Genomic DNA, 11,441 nt, shown 5'->3' with positions numbered 1-11,441 from the left:
TCTTCGGATCCAAATATTTTACCCAGACTTACTTTCTCCTACTGATATAAAGAAAAATAAATAAATGTAAAATTAATATGTTGGGCTTATTTTTACATACAATACATATTTATTGGACCATACTTTAAGAATACCAATAAAAATAATTGGGCGTCGTGTCAATATTTTTGGGCATGTTACAAAATTAACGTAGTTTAGAACCAATAACATGTACTTTCTTACAAAAAAAATATTGGTAAATATAATAAAAACATGATAAAATCGAGTGAAATAGGTTAGATTTGCGTCGAAAATAGTGTGATCACTTCATTTGGTACATGAATTCTGTTTTTCAATCGATTTCGAGAATTTTCTTTTCTTTTAAAGCTTTTTGATTTCTGATTTTTTTTCTAACAATATGATTATGTTTCTAATTCTTGGTTTGATATGAAAACTCTGTAAAAAAAATAATACTTGGCTAAACTAAAGATCCAACTTTGTGTGTGATATTTTTCACCTCAGTTTCCTTAATTCATAACTAATCACAATTATTTGTTGCTTTCGTATGCATAAACCTCAACCAAGGCAAAGTTCGGAAAAATCCGAAACTTTCAATTTCTAAAAACATTCTAATTCCATCATTTTAGTTGATGTGAATCTTAATGATTTTGTAATTTATTTCTTTTAACAATGATATTATTCAGTTCTTGTCCGGACATAACGTCAATTCACTAATACAAACATTCAAAATCCGAAAACTATAAATGATGTGATTAAAAGAAATTAGTATGTGAACACATTAAATTGTCTGCGATAAAGTTAAGAAAATTAGTATGTGAACACATTAATTGCTAAATGCCTACGAAGATGACACGTAAGCATTCTAAAATTGAAATGATCGTGAGGATGACACGTGTCAATGTGTGTGTGAACACATTTATTGCAAATGCTTCTCTTTTAATATATAAGAGATTCTATTACTTCTTAGACTACGTTACTTGGGGAATAAATTATATTAACTTTAAGAGTAAACTAGATCTCGACCCGCGCAACCGCGTAAATTTCTATTTTCATTTATTTTTATATAAATATTTTGTTTTCTCTCGAGTTTTCAAAGGACTGTATTACGGGAATGTTTCACCCCTGTAACTGATTCGCTCATATTCCCCGTCATATGGCTGGATGAATATTATCTCTGCTAGATCTCTGGTTTGTAAAGGACTAATTAAAAGGGTTGGATCAAGGTCCTCTATTTCGGTATGAAATGATCTCTGGCTCCCATCCACTCGTCCGAGACCAGCTAACAAAAACTTTCATAATAGTTACCCAGACCTCACGGTGGATTCTCTCATTAATTCGGAATCCCGAACATGGAATTTACAGGCAATTAGGAATTTGGTGGATCCACAAGATGAAAAAATAATTGAGAGTATACCATTGAGTAGAAATCAGATGGAAGATAGGAATGGATGACACTTCACCAAAAATGGGAAATACACGGTACAATCAGGGTATCAAGTAGAAATGATTTAACCGGATAAGGAGAAACCACCTGAATTTTATGGTCCCAATGTAGATATTCTCAAAGCATTTTGCTGGAAAGTGAGGTGTCCTCCAAAGTTAAAGCATTTTCTATGGCAGTTGCTGTCCGGTTGTATAGCGGTAAAGAAAAACCTTAAAGCGAGAGGGATACAAGGAGACACTTGATGTGCCCGGTGTGGAGACCCGAAGGAATCAATAAACCATGTGTTTTTCGAATGTCTTCCAGCACGTCAAGTGTGGGCACTATCTAGGATCCCATCAAATCCAAACCTTTTCCCAGTTGGCTCTCTTTTTGCTAATATGGACCATCTATTTTGGAGAGTTAACCCAAAAATGGAGGATCATCAGTTTGCCTGGATATTATGGTATATTTGGAAGGGCTGAAACAACAAAGTGTTCAGTAACCTTGATGTTGATCCGAGGGAAACGCTTCGATTAGCAGAAGTTGAATCAAAACTGTGGACTGATGCACTGTTATTAATAATCATAGGTTGGCTCCTGAAGTACATGTAAGGCCGGATTTAGGAACCACAGGAAGATGGTGTGTCACAAACGGTTCTTGGAAATATAAGGACCTATTTTCAGGACAAGGATGGTTGAGTACGTTACCAGGGTTTGATGGTTTATTAGGAGCAAGGAATGTAAGGGCATGCCTCTCACCTCTTCATTCGAAGATAGAGACTTTAATTTGGGCAATGGAATGTATGAAAAACTTAAGGCAGTTTCAGGTTACGTTTGCAATGGATTATTCTCAATTGGTGAAGATGGTTTTCTGAACCAGATGAATGACCAGCATTTGAAAGCTACCTGGAAGATATTAAGCTTTTGCGACGAAGTTTCGTCAACTCAGATATTATTCATGTTCATAGGGCGGAGAACATAAGGGCGGATAGCTTGGCACACGTAGTACTCAGAAACAACCGTCTTTCGTCGTGCATATGGACGCAGAGTTGCCACATTGGTTTACAGAGTCTACATGAGTCTGTAAATATTTGCTGTTAAAATAATAATAATAATAATAATAATATATATCTGTCTATCAATTTTTAAAACACAATAAGTTTACGGTATATTTTTCATTGAATAGATTGTTTTCAACTTTCACATGTATTTGTATCTTCTTCTATATATATATTTTCAGATTATTATTTCATTATTAAAATCGTAACAATATGTATAAAAATTAGTAAAATATTGTTTTGTTGTCATATTCAAAGATATTGTAACATTTCACAAAATTAGAAAGTTTTTTAAAAAATAAATTTTTCGCTTCATAGATTTATATTATCGAGTAAATAATAAAACATTTATTTTTGTTTAATTTTTAAAATAAACTATATAGTTTAAAATTTGTTTTCATTGGTTCAAGGTAGTAAAGATTAATCATTGTTAGACAATATGATTTTTGTTATTTAAAAAAATCTTTATAATTTTAAAAGTTAACATCGACAAATATTTAAATAATTAGCATATGGATGTATAGTATTACAACATTAAATTATATCTATTTAATTTATAATATCTATAAATCCAATGGATCATCTATTGTTTAAATTCAATTATTGATAGTCCAATAAAAAATTTTGTCAAAAAAAAGTACAACGACCAAAACACCTAGCCCTGACATTTCTCGCCCCCAACAAACCATCAACAATATAGTATATAACGAATATACATTATGATTTAAACAAAATTAAAAATATTTTAAAATTATTGAATAGATCCATTAAGTTCATTTTTTAAAAAAAAATCACACATGAATCAAAGTTGTGACTTCTGTTTTAATATATAAGATAAGTAAAATTAGATTTGAATGACAAATAAAAATTAAATTTTCTGATATTGTTATCATTATTATATATTTTGATTTGTCAATCAAGCCAAATAAAATGCACACCAAGTATAACGAAAATTATAACTTTCTTTATTTGTAATACGCGACCTATATATGTAAATTATTAATGGTAATATTGCCTAACAATACGCAACTAAACCGGATGGATGATTTTGTCGGTTACACAAAAGCAATCCTTTGAATTAAAAAACGGAAATTTCATAACAATAGAGCCGTCACCACTTTTAGTTGAGTGAACCAAACATAACCAAAGAAAATACTTCGGTTCACACTAAACCATGTTTAGAATTATCGATATGCAGTTAGTTAATCCAGAACACAGTATGAACATAGTGGAATTCTTAAACAAACTACAGTGATTTGTCTTGTAATTTTAACCCTTACAGTGATTTGTCAATCAAGCCAAATAAAATGCACACCAAGTATAACAAAAACTAGATACGTATCCGCGGTAAAGCGAGAATATTATTTGGCAGCTAATCTTCAAAATATATTATTGGGATTGGATTATATGATTTTCAAATTTATGGTTTATAATTTGTGTTATATAATATGTGGATAAAATATAGTTTTGTCTTTGTTTTGTTTTCTTGACACATATATAATATATTTTATTTACATGTAAATAATTAATTTGTGTTTAATATGTGTTGTACATAATGTTACCTTATATAATGTATAATGTTTAATGTGCAGTAATTAATTGGTTTGGCCTATAAGAAAATTAACCTATACAATATTTTTTATTCTTTACATAATCAGATTTCTTTACATTTTAAAATTTGTGATTATCAAAGTGTTACTGAAAATTATATATGATTAATTGTGATGTATACATCTATTATATTAAACATTATAATTAAAATTTATCATAAAAATTAATATGTAAATTTTATTAAATATATCACAAAATTTTAAGAAAAATAATTATTTACACGTTTTTTTTGTTAAAACCATAATGTAAAGAACTTTGGCCCATGTCATAATAATCGATAGACTTTTAGATATTTGGCCTCTTTATCCGTTTGATGGTTTGAACACAATCTCATATTCTTATTAAATTTTAGAATTTTACAATATTCTCTGAAATAAAAAATTAACTTTTTAATATAACAGAATAAGGTAAATAAATGAAAATGAATTAGGTAGATAAAAAGTTTTTTTTTTTTTAGTTGACATGTTAGTTTAGATTTGATCTTATCGATTCTTAAGTTGGTTAGAATATTCTGAATAAATTAATGTATTTAGATATTTATTGAATACATTTAAATAGCTAAATTACAAAATACAATATATATAGATACACTATAAATTATAGCTAATCTGATATATTTGTATGAATTGTATGTTGCGCAACAAACAAAAGTCAAAACCTAAGTAACGTAACCGGTGAACTGGATGTAATATTATATGATTTAAGTTATTTTAAACATATTGTGTTAATAATGGAAGTTTAATGTAATTCTAACAAAAGAGAAAGTGATATTGGTTTGGATGTCATCGTCTAGACTATATTTGCGAAATGATTTTGCCACATGTTCTCTCTACAATCAATTTTACAAAACAAATATAACATAGCTACTGAAATTGATGATAAGGCTTCCAGAAAAATATGACATAGATAATTTCATTTAATGTTAATTTATATTTTTGGCAAACTTATTAGAATATGGTAATAATTCATATATTACATTTAATATTAATATTTTTTTTTGGTAAACTTTTTTTTAAATATGGTAATAGCTCATACATCATCTATAAAATAAATATATTCATATATAACATTTAAAATTTCGAAATATTATTATTTTGTATAAATATACAATTTGTATTACTAAAGTTTTTAAAAATTTCTACAATTTTTAAAAAATTTAAATATCTAATCGTAAGATCATTAGTTTCTTATATATCTACAAATTTTATAAATATTGTTTAGGCTAAATTTTTGATAATTATACAATTTTATATCATTTTATTAGTTTTATACAAATTGTTTTAATATATATCAAATCTATATTAAATATTAGTAAGAAAATAGTAAAATCTATAATTTTTAATAAAATTTATCTATACTATTATTTGCGAAGTAAATTTTCGGAATCGAGCTCTCACGTTAAAAGTTAGAGTAGTTAATATCGTTTATACCGTTAATGAATAAAATGTATAAATAAATTAAAAGCTAAAATGAAATTTTAATTTATTTGATTAGATAATTGATTCAAATTAATAATAGTAAGAATTATCCAAAATCTGAAAGTATAATTTTTAAAAAGAGATAATTTATATATATATATATATATATATGTATATATATATATATTGTATTGTTATCTGAAAAAGTCTTTTAGTGAAAATTTAAAAACATAAGTTATATAACTAAATATTAATCAAACAAAATTATTAATTATGTAATTAAAAATAGAATATTGAGTTATCCAAAAACTAATAATATAATTTACAAAAAAATATAATATCTATATATATATTGTATTATTATCTGAAAAAATATTTTAGTAAGAAGTTAAAAAAACATATATTATATAATTAAATATTAATCAAATTATTATTTTTAATTATATAATTAAAAATAGAATATTGAGTTATTTTAAGATTTATTTTAGTGTAATGAATATAGGGTACAAAGAACTTTTCAAAAATTTATGAAAATGTTTAAGCTTGCGTCGCGGGCAAAACACCTAGTATCTTCTTATATAAAGGAGTGTTTTACTCCCTCCTCATTGTGACACATAGGATTCCAGCTAGGAAAGTCGTGCATCCAACAGCTGACACGTGTCCTCTATCCAAAACTAGGTGTTTCATTAAACTAAAGGAAAATGATTTTGTAGGCTTATGTTAATCATTTATATTATTAACAGAGAAGTAACCATTTGAAAATATTCTTACTTCATTAATTAAATTCCCTTATTTTTGCTTGCCTTTTTCAGTTGTATTTATGAAATATCCTAAAACGAATAAAACTGCATAATATATTACTTGTCTTTTCAGTTACATTAATGAAATATGCTTAAATAAATTTAAACTTCCTATTTTATTGTTTGTTTTTTTCAGTTACCTTAATGAAATATCCTTACAAAAATCTGGACATAATGTCATTTAATCAACCAAAAAGACTCATGGGTTATCCTTACGTGCATAATTTTAATAATGGAGATTTTTTAAAATGTTCATCATTAAAATGTTACCTAAAACATGCAGCACTAATAATATAACATGCATCAATAAAACTAGAATTTGACTCACACAATTATACGGATATTATTTTCAGTTGATTTAATTTAAAAATAATTATTTATTCAAAAAATATTTAAGAATGACTATGTTTTAAAAAATTATATGGTATTATTTGCTCATAACTCATTTGTCATTTGACAAATTGTTAGAAAGAAAATTTTAGCATAATATAACTCAGTTGTCATTTGCTAAATTTATGGTTTTTATTTATATTTTTTATTATTTAATTATAATATTTTTCATTTTATTTTTGAAAGATAAATGAATTTTCTTTCAAAAAATATTTTTGTAAATGTATTTTTAAAAAAATAATAAATTAAAATTGTTATTATCATTGAATATCATTATTTTTGACATAATTTGAGTTTTCGTTTACGTCAAAACTTATCATATTTTAGGATAATTTTAATTTAAAATGTAATTTTCATATTTTTCAAACAAATTCTAAAAATATTTTTTAAATATTTTGTTATAATTGTTAAAAAAAATATTGAGTTGCATTTCAAATAAAAAGGTAAAGATATTAAAATATTCTAATTAAAATATGTAAAATTTAATATAGTTTTAAGGAAATGGTCAAAATAAAAAAAATTACACATAAAATAATCATGATTTTTGTTAACTGGGCGGATCATTATTTATATGATATCGCACACGAAAGATAAATTTCTGTTTTTAAAATTATCTAATTAACTCTATACTCATTTTTTTTATATGATATCACACATTCGTAAAAAAAATAGATAGTTTAAGATTCAAAAAAAAATATTTACTTAATGAATATAATATGAACGAATATTACAAATATATCATTTAATAAAATAAATAATTAAAAAAACTGAAAATTCATCAGGATCTAGTAAGAATTATAGCCCAAAACCTGAAAAGCCCTTCATTCTTCATCACCTTCACGTGTTCGTGTTCTTTCGAGACCTAAAACAACGATTTTGCGTTTATACAGTCAATGGCGTCCGAGAGGATTGGATGACTGAAATTGAGATGAAGAATCTGTTTGTTTGTTTCCACTCCTGTCGTTTAGCCTTCTACTCTATTTAACAGAAACGGTCCGAGTTACAGATTCAACGTCATTATCGCCTTCTTAACTCCATACACCGACATGAAGTACGATCTAACATTGATTGTAAGTTATCCCTCTGCAAACTAGTTTATTCTATAAAAAGATTAGCTTTTTTTACTTGAACATCATCCTTAGAAAAGCTCTCTTCCAGTTGTTATCACAATCTAAGAAAGTTTAGATTTTTCTTGATTTCTTGCTGTTCTTCTTCAGTTAATTTGTTTGTTTATAATTTATGTTCTTATGATCTTTGTGTTACTGTTGATTTCTTATAACCGGATCGGTTATGATTTTTGCAGGATCTTCCAACTCTTATGCCAGAAGATACAGTTTTGGATGTTCGCAAATTCTTAGTTGGTAAGGAATCCAACACTCAACAGGGTCTTTTGATTTCTATAAGCTCTCCTTATATGTTGTTACATGATGTCTTAAAGTAAATGTTCTTTTTCCTCTAGATGTAAAAAAACCATCCGATTCTCATACATTGCAAAGCCGAAAATGTAATATAGAGACATAAACTCCTTCTTGCTTTTCATCTTCTATTTTTAGGAGAAGTTTTTAAAGGAACATTCTTTGGTGGTCTTTTATGGCGAGAACTCAATATGAATACAGCATAGGACAAGTTGTTCTCTTAGCGGATACGACTTGGTATCCTACTGAGCCTCTGGTTTCTTTGTCAAATTCAGACAACAACATAGAATGTGCTTTTTCTCTCTAAAACAGGCTGCAAGGCAACTTGAATTTCTGGTGGGAAAGAAATCTGGTGGTCCAAACACTTGCAGCCTCTAGGAATAGCGCAGCACCATGATTGCGTCACTGGAACTGCCAAGCAGTATGTAGCAAATGATTATGCCAAAAGACTAGCACTTGCTGCTTCTGAGGTAACAAACGTACTATTCAAAACTTTTCTAGGTAATTGATTTCATCGTTTATTCCCTAGGCAGAATCAGTGGTGAATTATGCGCTGGCACACTTACTGAGCAAGGCACGTACAAAGCCTGACATATCATTAACCCACGTTCAAAGATCCTTCATCATCATTCTTTCATGGTTATGTGCGTAGAACAACTTGCTTAGCTTCAGTTTCTTTTATAGAAAGCAAACTGCTTTGTTAATCATCATTAAAGCTTATATTAACATTTGAAACTTTCTCTTTAAGGTGGGATTAGTATAAACGTGGTTGTGGGAAGTGAAGTAACCACTCTCAAAAGCCTTGAAGAAAGCAGCAGCATTATCATCACAGAGATGCCAATCAATGTATAGTAGATTTAATCTTGATAAAGCAATAAACTTTGTTCTGTCTTTTTATCTTTGATGATTGACTTGGAATGTGATTTTTCTTTTTTTTTGCAGATTTCGAGATCTTATAACTACTCAGGGCTCCTGCGATCTGAAGGATACCATCAAAGTTCGTTTGTTGGCTCTTATGCTTCAAATTATGTTACAGGAGCTTCTCCGTAGCGATCAAAAGTTTGTGTTAAGCTACAGAAGATGATCACTGGTCTACAAATCTGCGTTTTTTTAAGTGGAGACAAAGGGAGTTGAATTTCATAGAGGCATTTTATATCGTTCTCTCATTCCTAATCATCCAAGCAAATTTAATAAAAACTTCGCCTCTCTCTCTAAACACCAAAATGAGTTAAAATAATGTGTAAAACAAACAACTTCCACATAGGATTAAACAATTGTAGTGGATTATTTTTCTATTTACATTATAAAATAATTATTGTTGTGATAAATGTTTTTCAAATTCATAAAATTCAACCCAAAGAAAAAATGAATGAATCCAATAGAAGTTTATCCTTTTCCTCACCAAATTCGAATTCAAAATTTTTTTTGGTGACATTTGATAGATTAAATATTAAATAGAAAACAATAATTTTTGAAAAATATATTTTTCGTAACATTTGATAGAAAACAATTACTGTTGCGATATACTTTTTTCAAATTCATCAAATTCAAGCCAAAGAAAAAATGAATTAATCTAATTGAAGTTTACTCTTTTTCTCACCAAATTCAAATTTAATAAATTAATTTTTTGTAACATTTGTTAAATTAAATATTTAATTGGAAACCACAACTAAAAAATAACAAACAATCAAAAATTAATTTTTTAAAAATTATGTATAATAAAATATAAATAGCTAGGACAATTACAATTTAATGAAATACACAACATAACAAAATTACATAATATAACACAAATATATAATTTAACAAAAGTATATAGGCGCACCTGACTGGAGAAAACACACACAATGTATTAGTTCAGGCAACCGATAAATCGTCATAAGCCTCAATAACAACCGGTGAAAACGACTATTATTCTGTTTAGACACCGGAAGCAATGTCAACTTGAGAATAAACGGTTCTGAATGAACCATTTAAAACAGCCAAGGAGAAATATTTTCATTCAGAATCAGTTTTTTGGGTGTCACTACTCACACCTTAAGCGACACGAGAGGCTAAATAAAATGAAAGCTTAGAAGCACTAGAATTATTTAGTCAAAACTTAAAAAAAAAAAACATATTAGTCATAACCTTGCCGGGTGAGAAAATGAGCCTTAGTTTTGATTATCCACTTGAACCAAAAGGAGAACAGAAAGAAATAATAACTCAAATGAGAAAGTTGAGAAGCTTCCATGATTATTTAAATAGCTTATCGTGGTTTTCTATATTATTTTGTTCTAATAAAAAAACCTCATTACATATTCTGATTTAGTGCATAATGGTTTGACATAACAACTGCAATATTAATAAAACCACAATCCATTTTTTTATACTTTGGTGATAACTTTTTTAATCCACAACAAATTTTGAGATAAAATTACTATTATCATTGTTCAAAGTTGATTATATATATATTATATAAATGGTACATTTACATCAAAACAAACTTTGGACAAAGTGGAACAAAAATTTGAAAAGACAAAATTTCAAGCAGTTGTGAAGGTAAGATAAATAATATTTGGATAATGGGTCCGATGAGTTGTGTTGTAAATGCAAAACTTTTATTGTAAGAACTCTGACTGTAATTTTTAGTGAAGTAGTTGTAAAACTTTTTGTTCTAAAAAATATTAGAATTTTTAAATAGCTGATTTAAGGAAAAAAAACATAAAATATATAGACTGCAAATTTAAGGGGGAAAGTCCATTAAATTACTTAGAGACTAATTTGAAACAAACGTTATAAATAATTTTAAGTGAACTGAAATATGTAAACAATTCATCCAATTAAACAACATAACTACAATTTAATTAATTTTCATTCATTCTGTTTTTCACCTTATATATAATTTTCAATGACAAAAAATATTGAATTGTATAAGACAAAATCATTGAATAATTTAAAATTATTTTATATTTGTCTATAACTACTTATATTTTTATATTAAAATAAACATACTGAATATATTATCAAAACTAAAATTTAAACAAAAAACCCGGGCATAGCCCGGGCCTGCCCTAGTTATAAATACAAATGTGTCATTATAAAGAAGAGAAGAACATGATATTAATGTATGAAAAATGTATCATATGAACTGAAGAGAAGCAAACACAATTTTGTATACCCATTACCAACCTGATGTCTATATAGAGTCATTATTGAAGAATTTTTATAATCAGAATCGTGTATTGACCAGGCCTAATCTAATTTAATAAGGCGTTGGTTTTGTAATAAGCGTTTAATGTCGTTGGTTTAGTTTATGTTACCATGTTGGTTTAGTTATAGTTCTGA

General features: G+C 27.3%; 1 long non-coding RNA gene across 2 annotated transcripts; it reads left to right on the top strand.

Annotated features, from left to right (window-relative positions):
- Nucleotides 1-7,437: 7,437 nt before the first annotated feature.
- On the top strand, nucleotides 7,438-10,256 carry LOC125581813. Of its 2 annotated transcripts, XR_007319540.1 has the most exons (6): nucleotides 7,438-7,769; nucleotides 8,003-8,060; nucleotides 8,253-8,351; nucleotides 8,427-8,758; nucleotides 8,863-8,960; nucleotides 9,057-10,256. It is a non-coding gene; the product is annotated as an uncharacterized LOC125581813 (long non-coding RNA). The 2 variants fall into 2 exon arrangements; XR_007319539.1 differs by having other exon boundaries at nucleotides 7,441-7,769; nucleotides 8,253-8,758.
- The last annotated feature ends 1,185 nt before the right edge of the window (nucleotides 10,257-11,441 follow it).

Source organism: Brassica napus, chromosome C2 (assembly GCF_020379485.1).
Source record: "Brassica napus cultivar Da-Ae chromosome C2, Da-Ae, whole genome shotgun sequence".
NCBI classification, from domain to species: Eukaryota; Viridiplantae; Streptophyta; class Magnoliopsida; order Brassicales; family Brassicaceae; genus Brassica; species Brassica napus.
This window is presented reverse-complemented; position numbering and strand designations above follow the sequence as displayed.